General features: G+C 45.5%; 2 non-coding genes across 2 annotated transcripts; both read right to left on the minus strand.

The window, feature by feature from the left end:
- Window positions 1-13,471: 13,471 nt before the first annotated feature.
- On the minus strand, window positions 13,472-13,545 carry trnat-agu (transfer RNA threonine (anticodon AGU)). Its single transcript has one exon. It is a non-coding gene; the product is annotated as a tRNA-Thr (tRNA).
- A 619-nt stretch (window positions 13,546-14,164) lies between these two features.
- Window positions 14,165-14,238, minus strand: trnat-agu (transfer RNA threonine (anticodon AGU)). The gene has a single exon. It is a non-coding gene; the product is annotated as a tRNA-Thr (tRNA).
- Between the last annotated feature and the right edge of the window lie 1,189 nt (window positions 14,239-15,427).

Below are 15,427 nucleotides of genomic sequence, written 5' to 3' on the forward strand. Positions count from 1 at the left end.
GCAGCCAGTAACAGCATCAGCCTCCCTGTCTCTGGTGAGATCAGACTGTAGAGTTTACTGGTGTGAGCCCAGAGAGGGAGCAGCCAGTAACAGCATCAGCCTCCCTGTCTCTGGTGAGATCAGACTGTGGAGTTTACTGGTGTGAGCCCAGAGAGGGAGCAGCTAGTAACAGCATCAGCCTCCCTGTCTCTGGTGAGATCAGACTGTAGAGTTTACTGGTGTGAGTCCAGAGAGGGAGCAGCCAGTAACAGCATCAGCCTCCCTGTCTCTGGTGAGATCAGACTGTGGAGTTTCCTGGTGTGAGCCCAGAGAGGGAGCAGCCAGTAACAGCATCAGCCTCCCTGTCTCTGGTGAGATCAGACTGTGGAGTTTACTGGTGTGAGCCCAGAGAGGGAGCAGCCAGTAACAGCATCAGCCTCCCTGTCTCTGGTGAGATCAGACTGTGGAGTTTCCTGGTGTGAGCCCAGAGAGGGAGCAGCCAGTAACAGCATCAGCTTTCCTGTCTCTGGTGAGATCAGACTGTAGAGTTTACTGGTGTGAGCCCAGAGAGGGAGCAGCCAGTAACAGCATCAGCTTTCCTGTCTCTGGTGAGATCAGACTGTAGAGTTTACTGGTGTGAGCCCAGAGAGGGAGCAGCCAGTAACAGCATCAGCTTTCCTGTCTCTGGTGAGATCAGACTGTAGAGTTTACTGGTGTGAGCCCAGAGAGGGAGCAGCCAGTAACAGCATCAGCCTCCCTGTCTCTGGTGAGATCAGACTGTGGAGTTTCCTGGTGTGAGCCCAGAGAGGGAGCAGCCACACCAGTAAAGTTTATTGGTGTGAGTCCAGAGATGGAGCAGCCAGTAACAGCATCAGCCTCCCTGTCTCTGGTGAGATCAGACTGTGGAGTTTACTGGTGTGAGTCCAGAGAGGGAGCAGCCAGTAACAGCATCAGCCTCCCTGTCTCTGGTGAAATCAGACTGTGGAGTTTCCTGGTGTGAGCCCAGAGAGGGAGCAGCCAGTAACAGCATCAGCCTCCCTGTCTCTGGTGAGATCAGACTGTGGAGTTTACTGGTGTGAGTCCAGAGAGGGAGCAGCCAGTAACAGCATCAACCTCCCTGTCTCTGGTGAGATCAGACTGTGGAGTTTACTGGTGTGAGCCCAGAGAGGAAGCAGCCAGTAACAGCATCAGCCTCCCTGTCTCTGGTGAGATCAGACTGTGGAGTTTACTGGTGTGAGCCCAGAGAGGGAGCAGCCAGTAACAGCATCAGCCTCCCTGTCTCTGGTGAGATCAGACTGTGGAGTTTACTGGTGTGAGTCCAGAGAGGGAGCAGCCAGTAACAGTATCAGCCTCCCTGTCTCTGGTGAGATCAGACTGTGGAGTTTACTGGTGTGAGCCCAGAGAGGGAGCAGCCAGTAACAGCATCAGCTTTCCTGTCTCTGGTGAGATCAGACTGTGGAGTTTACTGGTTTGAGCCCAGAGAGGGAGCAGCCAGTAACAGCATCAGCCTCCCTGTCTCTGGTGAGATCAGACTGTGGAGTTTACTGGTGTGAGCCCAGAGAGGGAGCAGCCAGTAACAGCATCAGCCTCCCTGTCTCTGGTGAGATCAGACTGTGGAGTTTACTGGTGTGAGCCCAGAGAGGGAGCAGCCAGTAACAGCATCAGCCTCCCTGTCTCTGGTGAGATCAGACTGTAGAGTTTACTGGTGTGAGCCCAGAGAGGGAGCAGCCAGTAACAGCATCAGCCTCCCTGTCTCTGGTGAGATCAGACTGTGGAGTTTACTGGTGTGAGCCCAGAGAGGGAGCAGCCAGTAACAGCATCAGCCTCCCTGTCTCTGGTGAAATCAGACTGTGGAGTTTACTGGTGTGAGTCCAGAGAGGGAGCAGCCAGTAACAGCATCAGCCTCCCTGTTGAGATCAGACTGTGGAGTTTACTGGTGTGAGCCCAGAGAGGGAGCAGCCAGTAACAGTATCAGCCTCCCTGTCTCTGGTGAGATCAGACTGTGGAGTTTACTGGTGTGAGCCCAGAGAGGGAGCAGCCAGTAACAGCATCAGCCTCCCTGTCTCTGGTGAGATCAGACTGTGGAGTTCACTGGTGTGAGCCCAGAGAGGGAGCAGCCAGTAACAGCATCAGCCTCCCTGTCTCTGGTGAGATCAGACTGTGGAGTTTACTGGTGTGAGCCCAGAGAGGGAGCAGCCACACCAGTAAAGTTTATTGGTGTGAGTCCAGAGAGGGAGCAGCCAGTAACAGCATCAGCCTCCCTGTCTCTGGTGAAATCAGACTGTGGAGTTTACTGGTGTGAGCCCAGAGAGGGAGCAGCCAGTAACAGCATCAGCCTCCCTGTCTCTGGTGAGATCAGACTGTGGAGTTTACTGGTTTGAGTCCAGAGAGGGAGCAGCCAGTAACAGCATCAGCCTCCCTGTCTCTGGTGAGATCAGACTGTGGAGTTCATTGGTGTGAGCCCAGAGAGGGAGCAGCCACACCAGTAAAGTTTATTGGTGTGAGTCCAGAGAGGGAGCAGCCAGTAACAGCACCAGCCTCCCTGTCTCTGGTGAGATCAGACTGTGGAGTTTACTGGTGTGAGCCCAGAGAGGGAGCAGCCAGTAACAGCATCAGCCTCCCTGTCTCTGGTGAGATCAGACTGTGGAGTTTACTGGTGTGAGTCCAGAGAGGGAGCAGCCAGTAACAGCATCAGCCTCCCTGTCTCTGGTGAGATCAGACTGTGGAGTTTACTGGTGTGAGTCCAGAGAGGGAGCAGCCAGTAACAGCATCAGCCTCCCTGTCTCTGGTGAGATCAGACTGTGGAGTTTACTGGTGTGAGTCCAGAGAGGGAGCAGCAAGTAACAGCATCAGCCTCCCTGTCTCTGGTGAGATCAGACTGTGGAGTTTACTGGTGTGAGTCCAGAGAGGGAGCAGCAAGTAACAGCATCAGCCTCCCTGTCTCTGGTGAAATCAGACTGTGGAGTTTACTGGTGTGAGTCCAGAGAGGGAGCAGCCAGTAACAGCATCAGCCTCCCTGTCTCTGGTGAAATCAGACTGTGGAGTTTACTGGTGTGAGCCCAGAGAGGGAGCAGCCAGTAACAGCATCAGCCTCCCTGTCTCTGGTGAAATCAGACTGTGGAGTTTACTGGTGTGAGCCCAGAGAGGGAGCAGCCAGTAACAGCATCAGCCTCCCTGTCTCTGGTGAGATCAGACTGTGGAGTTCACTGGTGTGAGCCCAGAGAGGGAGCAGCCAGTAACAGCATCAGCCTCCCTGTCTCTGGTGAGATCAGACTGTGGAGTTTACTGGTGTGAGCCCAGAGAGGGAGCAGCCACACCAGTAAAGTTTATTGGTGTGAGTCCAGAGAGGGAGCAGCCACACCAGTAAAGTTTATTGGTGTGAGTCCAGAGAGGGAGCAGCCAGTAACAGCATCAGCCTCCCTGTCTCTGGTGAAATCAGACTGTGGAGTTTACTGGTGTGAGCCCAGAGAGGGAGCAGCCAGTAACAGCATCAGCCTCCCTGTCTCTGGTGAGATCAGACTGTGGAGTTTACTGGTTTGAGTCCAGAGAGGGAGCAGCCAGTAACAGCATCAGCCTCCCTGTCTCTGGTGAAATCAGACTGTGGAGTTTACTGGTGTGAGCCCAGAGAGGGAGCAGCCAGTAACAGCATCAACCTCCCTGTCTCTGGTGAGATCAGACTGTGGAGTTTACTGGTGTGAGCCCAGAGAGGGAGCAGCCAGTAACAACATCAGCCTCCCTGTCTCTGGTGAGATCAGACTGTGGAGTTTCCTGGTGTGAGCCCAGAGAGGGAGCAGCTAGTAACAGCATCAGCCTCCCTGTCTCTGGTGAGATCAGACTGTGGAGTTTCCTGGTGTGAGCCCAGAGAGGGAGCAGCTAGTAACAGCATCAGCCTCCCTGTCTCTGGTGAGATCAGACTGTGGAGTTTACTGGTGTGAGCCCAGAGAGGGAGCAGCCAGTAACAGCATCAGCCTCCCTGTCTCTGGTGAGATCAGACTGTGGAGTTTACTGGTGTGAGTCCAGAGAGGGAGCAGCCAGTAACAGTATCAGCCTCCCTGTCTCTGGTGAGATCAGACTGTGGAGTTTACTGGTGTGAGCCCAGAGAGGGAGCAGCCAGTAACAGCATCAGCCTCCCTGTCTCTGGTGAAATCAGACTGTGGAGTTTACTGGTGTGAGCCCAGAGAGGGAGCAGCCAGTAACAACATCAGCCTCCCTTTCTCTGGTGAGATCAGACTGTGGAGTTTCCTGGTGTGAGCCCAGAGAGGGAGCAGCTAGTAACAGCATCAGCCTCCCTGTCTCTGGTGAGATCAGACTGTGGAGTTTACTGGTGTGAGCCCAGAGAGGGAGCAGCCAGTAACAGCATCAGCCTCCCTGTCTCTGGTGAGATCAGACTGTGGAGTTTACTGGTGTGAGTCCAGAGAGGGAGCAGCCAGTAACAGTATCAGCCTCCCTGTCTCTGGTGAGATCAGACTGTGGAGTTTACTGGTGTGAGCCCAGAGAGGGAGCAGCCAGTAACAGCATCAGCCTTCCTGTCTCTGGTGAGATCAGACTGTGGAGTTTACTGGTGTGAGCCCAGAGAGGAAGCAGCCAGTAACAGCATCAGCCTCCCTGTCTCTGGTGAGATCAGACTGTGGAGTTTACTGGTGTGAGCCCAGAGAGGGAGCAGCCAGTAACAGCATCAGCCTCCCTGTCTCTGATGAGATCAGACTGTGGAGTTTACTGGTGTGAGCCCAGAGAGGGCGCAGCCAGTAACAGCATCAGCCTCCCTGTCTCTGGTGAGATCAGACTGTGGAGTTTACTGGTGTGAGCCCAGAGAGGGAGCAGCCAGTAACAGCATCAGCCTCCCTGTCTCTGATGAGATCAGACTGTGGAGTTTCCTGGTGTGAGCCCAGAGAGGGAGCAGCCAGTAACAGCATCAGCCTCCCTGTCTCTGGTGAGATCAGACTGTGGAGTCAGTGCTGATGACGCTGTGTGGAAATGGATGAAATGCTGCAGTTTGTCTCTGTGCTGAGGTGGATTAGTAATCCTGCAGAGTCCTGTCCTCCCTGTGATGGAGGGAGGTGACGTCACTCTGAGCTGTCCAACAAAGACCCCTCAGCTGCTTTCTATAAAGATTGCTCCCTCATCAGGGCGGAGCCTGCAGGTCACATGACCCTCCAGCCTGTTACCAGCTCTGCTGAAGGCCTCTGCAGGTGTAGCATCAGCAGTCATGGAGAGTCTCCACCTAGCTGGATCTCTGCCACAGGTGAGGGTTACTCAGGTGACTCTCTGTGATTCCTGAGCTGAGTTTAAAGAGTTTAAACATTTGTAATGTGACAGTGATGTGATAAATATCTTTATTTCAGATAAAGCCACCATCACACCTCTCCTACATCCATCTCTCCAGCTGGTTCCTCTCCTCTTCTCTCCCTGGTGTTGCCTTTTGTCTGTGCCTGTGTAGTGGTTCTTCTTCTGGTTCTGCTGGTTCTGCTGGTTCTACTGGTTCTGCTGGTTCTGCTGGTTCTGCGGGAGAGCACTTTTTAAGAATTTTATTTAAAATTAGAACACTTTAGTTATATTTTAGAGGCTGAATGCAGTTAGGAATGATTAGAAAACATCAGGAAGTTGAAACATTTTCAGTAAAGTGAATTTTATCTGAAATGTGGAAGAAGTCTGCAAACATGCATCTATTAAAATTAAAAAAATTAAAGTTAAACACTGAATTATTCAATCCAACAGATCTAACACTTTGATAATGAAACCTTTTTATTTTCGTTGTTTCTTTTGATCCTTTCTGGCCGGGCCGCGCACGCCGGGCCGCGCACGCCGGGCCGCGCACGCCGGGCCGCGCACGCCGGGCCGCGCACGCCAAGATGCGCATGCCGGGCTGCGCACGCCGGGCTGCACATGCACGCCGGGTTGAACATGTAGAACATGTTAAACATGTGGAACATGTAGAACATGTAGAACATGTTGAACATGTAGAACATGTAGAACATGTGGAACATGTAGAACATGTAGAACATGTGGAACATGTTGAACATGTAGAACATGTAGAACATGTTGAACATGTAGAACATGTAGAACATGTTCAACATGTAGAACATGTAGAACATGTTGAACATTTTGAACATTTTGAACATGTAGAACATGTAGAACATGTAGAACATGTAGAACATGTAGAACATGTGGAACATGTTGAACATGTAGAACATGTAGAACATGTTGAACATGTAGAACATGTAGAACATGTTCAACATGTAGAACATGTTGAACATGTTGAACATTTTGAACATGTAGAACATGTAGAACATGTTGAACATGTAGAACATGTAGAACATGTTGAACATGTTGAACATGTAGAACATGTTGAACATGTAGAACATGTAGATCATGTAGAACATGTAGAACATGTAGATCATGTAGAACATGTTGAACATGTAGAACATGTAGAACATGTAGAACATGTTGAACATGTAGAACATGTTGAACATGTAGAACATGTAGAACATGTTGAACATGTAGAACATGTAGAACATGTAGAACATGTTGAAGATGTGGAACATGTAGAACATGTAGAACATGTAGAACATGTAGAACATGTGGAACATGTTGAAGATGTGGAACATGTAGAACATGTTGAAGATGTGGAACATGTAGAACATGTAGAACATGTAGAACATGTGGAACATGTTGAAGATGTGGAACATGTAGAACATGTGGAACATGTAGAACATGTAGAACATGTAGAACATGTAGAACATGTAGAACATGATCAACATTGAACATGTTGAACATGTAGAACATGTTGAACATGTAGAACATGTAGAACATGTAGAACATGTTGAACATGTAGAACATGTAGAACATGTTGAACATGTTGAAGATGTGGAACATGTAGAACATGTTGAAGATGTGGAACATATTGAACATGTTGAACATGTAGAACATGTTGAACATGCTGAACATGTAGAACATGTAGAACATGTTGAACATGTTGAACATGTAGAACATGTAGAACATGTTCAACATGTAGAACATGTAGAACATGTTGAACATGTAGAACATGTTCTACATGTAGAACATGTAGAACATGTTGAACATGTAGAACATGTGGAACATGTTGAAGATGTGGAACATGTAGAACATGTGGAACATGTAGAACATGTTGAAGATGTGGAAAATATTGAACATGTTGAACATGTAGAACATGTAGAACATGTTGAACATGTTGAACATGTAGAACATGTAGAACATGTAGAACATGTTGAACATGTAGAACATGTAGAACATGTGGAACATGTTGAAGATGTGGAACATGTAGAACATTTATCAGAGAGAAGATTGATGGAGTCCTTCCCACTATTATTAGTGATGTATCATCAAGTACAGCAGCTTTAGAAGTATCTTTAGAACCTGATTTGTATTTTGACGGCTTCTGCCCAGTTGATCTCTCTGAACTAACAACAGCAATAGTCTCTTCTAAACCATCAACTTGTGTTTTAGACCCAATCCCAACCAGACTGTTCAAGGAGGTTTTCCCATTAATTGACACTTCCATATTGGATTTGATCAATCTGTCTTTGTTGACAGGATATGTACCTCAGACTTTTAAGGTTGCTGTAATTAAACCTTTACTTAAAAAACCTACTCTTGATTCAGAAGTGTTGGCTCATTATAGACCTATATCCAATCTCCCTTTTATGTCTAAAGTTCTTGAAAAAATAGTTGCAGCTCAGCTTTGTGATCATTTACACAGAAATAATCTGTTTGAAGAGTTTCAGTCAGGATTCAGAGTGCATCATAGCATAGAAACTGCACTGCTGAAAGTTACCAATGATCTCCTCTTAGCCTCTGATAGCGGACTTGTGTCTCTGCTTGTCCTGTTGGATCTCAGTGCTGCATTTGATACGGTCGATCACAGTATCTTATTACACAGACTTGAACATGTTATTGGGATTAAAGGAACTGCATTAGGCTGGTTTAAGTCATATTTATCTGATAGATTTCAGTTTGTTCTTGTAAATGAAGAATCTTCCTCACACACCAGAGTAAGTCATGGAGTTCCCCAGGGTTCTGTGCTTGGATCGATTCTTTTTACTTTATACATGCTTCCATTAGGTAACATTATTAGACAGCATGGCATAAATTTCCATTGCTATGCTGATGATACTCAGCTGTACTTATCTATAAAACCAGTAGCCTGATAAACCAGCCTAAATGGATTGGATGTCTAATTTAGTCTGGCACCGATCAATGGATACAACGGAACATTGTTGATGAGCACAACCCGTTGTCTTTCAAACCGCGTCTGTGCCTATAGGCCAACGCTCTGACCAATCAGCGCAACTGACTGTGACGTAGTAAGCGCGACAGAAAGCTTTGGTGGGAGGGGACTCTTCCAAAACTGATGCCAAGCACAGATTCTATAATAGGACAGATACGCCACTCACGGTGCATTTCCGGTTTCCAACGAGGCGATTTTGGTTGCAGTTCCACCCTCTTTCCACGTGGGGCGCCCAATTTTGGAGACCAGAATGAATGGAGTCCTATGGAGCTATACGCCCTTTCGTGCCCTTATCTCAAGATATAATTTTTTCTCTAGTAATTCGAATGTTGTTTTCGAAAAAGGGGGTTTAGAAAATACCCATGGCTGAGTTTTAGATTTTTAGAGCCACTCAATTGTTTAAAAAAAGGATTTGAAGTGTATATGACGTCATACATAGCGGGTCGACCAGCTGTCATTAGCACAATGCTAGCGCGTTGTGGACAACAAGAAGCCAACCAGTAAGAAATCAAAGCGATATATGTACACGTTCAGTAGATTTTTTACTTGAAACCCATGTTGAGCTCTCAGAAACTACATTCAAATCTGAGCGCTCTTGAGGAGACTTAGGTGAAACTGACCATTTGTAGCATCTAGCTCCATAGGGCCCCATTCATTCTGGTCTCCACCGACGCTCCCAGTGGAATTCTGGTGGAACTGCAGCCAAAAAGCCGGTACAATGGGGCTTAATACAGAGTGGCAAGGCTGTTCGTTATAATGGCTGTGTGCCAAGGCTGAATCAAACGAGCACTGATCCATTGCCGCCGCCATCTTTCTTGTTGTGCTTTCGCTTGTCTATGTTCGCTTCCACTGCCCAACGTCGCACTGCTCTGTCGTCACTCCCTCAAAACCCCGCACCAGAACCCCACCCTCTGGCCCGCCCGCGTTGATTCAAAACACATCTCTGCGTTGTGATTGGTTTAGTTGCCATCTGCTAGATTCAGGGCAGTATTTTCAAAATGACAAGTGGATCGAGGCCAGACCCAACCGCAGGCAAAACATTTTGCCGTCCAGCAGTTGGCGCTGGTTTTCCAGGCTATAAAACCAGATGAAACCAATAGGTTGGTCAGACTACAAGCATGTCTTAAAGACATAAAGACCTGGATGACTCAGAACTGTCTGCTGCTAAATTCAGACAAAACTGAAGTCGTTATCTTTGGACCTGAGCGTTTCAGGGAGAAATTGTCTAGCTATATAGTTACTCTAGATGGTATTTCCTTGGCTTCTAGTTCTACAATGAGGAACCTTGGAGTTATTTTTGACCAGAACTTATCATTTGACTCACATATAAAACAGGTTTCTAGGACTGCCTTCTTTCACCTTCGTAATATTGTTAAAATCAGGAACATCCTGTCTCAGAGTGATGCAGAAAAACTAATTCATGCATTTGTTACTTCAAGATTGGACTACTGTAATTCTTTATTATTGGGCTGTCCCACATATTCTCTGAAAAGCCTTCAGTTGATCCAAAATGCTGCAGCCAGAGTTTTGACGACAATAACTGAAGGCAGAGCCTTCAGTTATCAGGCCCCTCTATTGTGGAATAAGCTGCCAGTAAATGTCCGGGAAGCAGACACCCTTTCCACTTTTAAGACCAGGCTTAAAACTTTCCTTTTTGATAAAGCTTATAGTTAGGGATGGCTCAGGTGATCCTGAAACATCCCATAGTTAAGCTGCTATAGGCCTAGACTGCTGGGGGGCCTCATCTGACACACCTTTCCTCACTTTACTCTCTTTATGTATATGTGATATTATTATGGTCATTAACTCGTGTTTCCCTGTTCCAACAGATATCCTTTGAATGGTGTTACAGTGCCGCCGTCGCGGTGGCCCCCTGCCCCCTCCCCCCTTTCTGTCTTCTCAAACCCCAGCTGGTCGAGGCGGATGGCCACCCTTCCTGAGTCTGGTTCTGCCAGAGGTTTCTTCCTGTTAAAAGGGAGTCGTTTCTCTCCACAGTCGCCTCAGGCACGCCGCTCAGGCCGGGAGATTGGACCGAAAAACAAAAAGTTTTCAGTGCAATCTGTTGGTTTTCTTAGCTAGGAAATTGTTTTTGAATTGGCTCTATATGAACGAATTGGATTATTTTATGAATTATGATTATTATTAATTAATTGAATTCCAATTGGCTTGAATTGGACTTACTATCTAAGTGACTTGAGATGACATTTGTTGTTTTTGGCGCTATGTAAATAAAAATGAATTGAAATTGAAAATGTAGAACATGTTGAACATGTAGAACATGTTCAACATGTAGAACATATAGAACATGTGGAACATGTAGAACATGTAGAACATGTGGAACATGTTGAAGATGTGGAACATGTAGAACATGTTGAAGATGTGGAACATATTGAACATGTAGAACATGTTGAACATGTAGAACATGTAGAACATGTTGAACATGTAGAACATGTAGAACATGTTGAACATGTAGAACATGTTCAACATGTTGAACATGTAGAACATGTGGAACATGTGGAACATGTTGAAGATGTGGAACATGTAGAACATGTAGAACATGTTGAACATGTTGAACATGTAGAACATGTAGAACATGTAGAACATGTAGAACATGTGGAACATGTGGAACATGTTGAAGATGTAGAACATGTAGAACATGTAGAACATGTTGAACATGTAGAACATGTAGAACATGTTGAACATGTAGAACATGTAGAACATGTAGAACATGTAGAACATGTTGAACATGTAGAACATGTAGAACATGTTGAAGATGTGGAACATGTTGAAGATGTGGAAAATGTTAAACATGTTGAACATGTAGAACATGTAGAACATGTAGAACATGTAGAACATGTGGAACATGTTGAACATGTAGAACATGTAGAACATGTTGAACATGTAGAACATGTGGAACATGTTGAAGATGTGGAACATGTTGAAGATGTGGAAAATGTTAAACATGTTGAACATGTAGAACATGTAGAACATGTAGAACATGTTGAACATGTAGAACATGTGGAACATGTTGAAGATGTGGAACATGTTGAAGATGTGGAAAATGTTAAACATGTTGAACATGTGAACATGTAGAACATGTTGAAGATGTTGAACATGTAGAACATGTTCAACATGTTGAACATGTAGAACATGTGGAACATGTGGAACATGTTGAAGATGTGGAACATGTAGAACATGTAGAACATGTTGAACATGTTGAACATGTAGAACATGTAGAACATGTAGAACATGTAGAACATGTGGAACATGTGGAACATGTTGAAGATGTAGAACATGTAGAACATGTAGAACATGTTGAACATGTAGAACATGTAGAACATGTTGAACATGTAGAACATGTAGAACATGTAGAACATGTTGAACATGTAGAACATGTAGAACATGTTGAAGATGTGGAACATGTTGAAGATGTGGAAAATGTTAAACATGTTGAACATGTAGAACATGTAGAACATGTAGAACATGTAGAACATGTGGAACATGTTGAACATGTAGAACATGTAGAACATGTTGAACATGTAGAACATGTGGAACATGTTGAAGATGTGGAACATGTTGAAGATGTGGAAAATGTTAAACATGTTGAACATGTAGAACATGTAGAACATGTAGAACATGTTGAACATGTAGAACATGTGGAACATGTTGAAGATGTGGAACATGTTGAAGATGTGGAAAATGTTAAACATGTTGAACATGTGAACATGTAGAAAATGTTGAAGATGTGGAAAATGTTAAACATGTTGAACATGTAGAACATGTAGAACATGTAGAACATGTAGAACATGTGGAACATGTTGAAGATGTGGAACATGTAGAACATGTGGAACATGTAGAACATGTTGAAGATGTGGAACATGTTGAACATGTAGAACATGTAGAACATCTTGAACATGTTGAACAGCCTGCCTGATGGCATTCAGGGGCAGCGGGTCGGTGAGACTCCCTCTGGTGGCAGAAAACACAATGACACAAACAAACCTTTCCCACCGTCTTCACTGCCTGATGGATTAGATGGATGGGTGGATGTTTTCACTCACTGTCTCGTCGGGTTTAGGAATAAAAGTCCACATGGAAAGTTGGTTATTTCAGGCTCTGTCTTGTGACTCTCTGTATAGGGACAGCCACCCCTCACCTCCATAACACATCTGATGTCAATACTCTTTAAAGCTGCAGTCGGCAAGTTTTCAAAATTACGAGTCTAAAGTCGGAAAATTCGAAGTGATACAACTTTCAGGTCCCTCCCCCAACCTCTAACAAGCTCCGAATCGCCCCCCAAACCCCTCCCCCTCTGTGGACGAGGTTGTGCACGGGATCAATTATCTTTTTTATAAGCAACAGCGTTTTATTAATTACACTCATGATGCCATTGAAGGACCAGCTGAACAGCTAGGCCCCACACTTTGAGAAGCACTGATTAAAGCCATGAGAGTGCCGCCAAGTAAAGACTGTTTTGGAAGTCCAGCACTCCTGAAGCACTGCTGTAAACAGTTATGGCACCATGTTGACGTACATAATAACACCGTAAAGGGATATGCCACCCCCAGGCCAAATTAAGTGTATCCCCGCATTCCCGGGACATAAATAAGTGTGTGGGAGCGTTTTCCTGGCGACCCAGGAATTGTCCGAATCTCACAGCACTGACCACTGCTTTGTTGCGCGTAATATCACAGCATACATACAAGCAAGCGTCGCCAGCGTCGCCACTCGAAATATTTCACCCAAGTGAATTAATTTACTTGATTTACCTTCCAATTACTGTGTGAGTGGTGTACGTCATGGGGAATCCCCCCCCTGGCTGCTTCACGCTGGTTTGTTTGAGGAAAGCGGGGGTGGGGATTCCCAAAGACGTAGCGGGGAGTGTGCTTCGGCTGTATCTTCCGCACCGAAAACTAGTTCTCAACCCGACATGACCAAAACAAGCCTTGCGTGTTGATTTACATAGTAATTTGCACTTGATGTGAAAGTACAGCACTCACACAGTAATTGGAAGGTAAATCAAGTAAATTAATTCACGTTGGGCGAAATATTTTGATTGGCGACGCTTGCTTGTATGCATGCTGTGATATTACGCGCAACAAAGCAGTGGTCAGTGCTGTGAGATTCGGACAATGCCTGGGTGGACAGGAAAACACTCCCACACACTTATTTATGTATCAGGAATGCGGGGATACACTTAATTTGGCCTCGGGGTGGCATATCCCTTTAAGGCACTGCTGGGATTTGAACCCAGGATCTCCTGTTTACTAGACAGGCACTTTGACCAACTAAGCCACAGCACCACATGGTTCATAAAACTGATGAAAGAATAAAGAGCAGGAACTGGATCCACCTCAGGAAATGTTTTTTGTGATTCTGTACCTCAAGAATAGTTAAAGCCATGAGTAGAAGTGCCTCCAATTGGTTCAAAACTTCATCATATTTTGCAGATATTGTTGGGTTTTCAACTCAGACCCTGGTGTTCATGAGGAAGTCACTTTCACCAGTTACAGCCAGATCTCATGAAGCGGTGTACTTATTACACGCCAAGTCATTTACTGTGTTTTTACAAGGCTTTTTTATGCTTTTGCGTATTATTTTCCGCTACATATTTCAAGGAAATGACGTCCTGCCCTCAGCTTTTACTCTAACTCTGACTATTTCACGGTTTGTACGTTCATTTTGATGTTATGTAGTGTGAAAGGAGGAGAACTTCCACCGTACTGTACCCTAACCATTTGACGTGTTATGTGAACGGAGGAAAATTACACTCTGAAAGTATAAAAAAGGCATAAATGAGACTTTAAAAGCTGTGCTTTATTTATACGCACTTTCATTAAGTGGACCAGTGAAAAGGTTTTAGTAGAAAGCTGATAATAAGCTGTTTTATATGCTAAGTCATAGCTTGCTCTGAAGGCCCACAGGCACTACTGGGATTTGAACCCAGGATCTCCTGTTTACTAGATAGGCACTTTGACCAACTAAGCCACAGCACCACATGGTTCATAAAGCTGATGAAGGAATAAAGAGCAGGAACTGGAACCCAGTTTGGAAGTCTGGAAGTTTTGGAAGTCCTGAGGGGTGTTCCACGAAGCTGGATTCGCAGAAAGCCTGGCTTTTCTCGATAGTTCTGGCTAATCTAAGAGAGAGTTCCGCTCCACCAACGTGGCTCTTTTCTTTCAGTTGCTCTTTCCAGCTCTCTGCCTCTTTCAGAACTGACTGATATTCACTTTCTGCTGCTGCTGCTTTCAGAGTTTCACACAATCCTGCAGGGACTCGGTTGCACTGCTTGAGCTCCTGCTCACACTTTTGACGGAGATGACGCTCACACGTCAAACAGTTTTCCACCTTCTTTAGTTTTTCCTCAGTCATGGAGCAGCCGCTCTCTGCTGCCACTCTTCTGTCTTTTTCTCCTGTCAGAAAGAAATGTTTCTTCAGCAGCTTTGTCCTCAGAATATCCATCCCATGCTATAAATAGCTGATCTTGTCATTCTTCTGTCGGTAAGAGTTCTGTCATTTCTCTGATCCATAATCTCGGTCGGCAGCAGAGGTGTTAGAGGGAATCCCCTCGGTTTGTGAAACTGGAAACTTCCACTTGACTGGAGGAACTACGGAGGCCTGGAGATGATCCTGCAGGAGCTGGACATCCTCTGAGTGAGGAGTCCCAGCTGCAGCAGAGACCTGGGATTGTTCTTTTTCCAACAGTTGCTGGGTTCCTCATAACTTTCCTTACTGCCAAAAGTAATGGGACACGTGTAGAAACCCTCGGGCAAATCGTTGTCTGCCATGTTACACCACTGAAGTGGAGGAGATGGTTTCTTGGTTTGACTCATTTTGCTTGTTGCTTTTAAAAACTTAAAATCAAAATTACTTTTTAAGATAGTAAGTAAGCATTGTTTCTAAGTGCTTGTTTAAATGACTATTCTAGATACAAATTATTGTTTTTTTAGGCGATGTGAAAACCGTTTGCTGTGACTTTCAAATCTGCTTCAGAAACTGGACGTGTTTCTTCAGATAAACTCCTGACCAGCTGTGAAAAAGCAGTGAAAATGTCTGGCCTGTATAAACTTTGTGATGTCAAACAAGATCAGAGATGACATCGATTGTGATGTCACTACAGTGATGACATCACAGCTTTGTGAAGGCTTCTGTTCTGTCTCTTCTGGTCTGTGGTTCCAACCACAG

The sequence above is a fragment of the Odontesthes bonariensis genome, chromosome 11 (genome assembly GCF_027942865.1).
Source record: "Odontesthes bonariensis isolate fOdoBon6 chromosome 11, fOdoBon6.hap1, whole genome shotgun sequence".
Lineage (NCBI taxonomy): Eukaryota > Metazoa > Chordata > Actinopteri > Atheriniformes > Atherinopsidae > Odontesthes > Odontesthes bonariensis.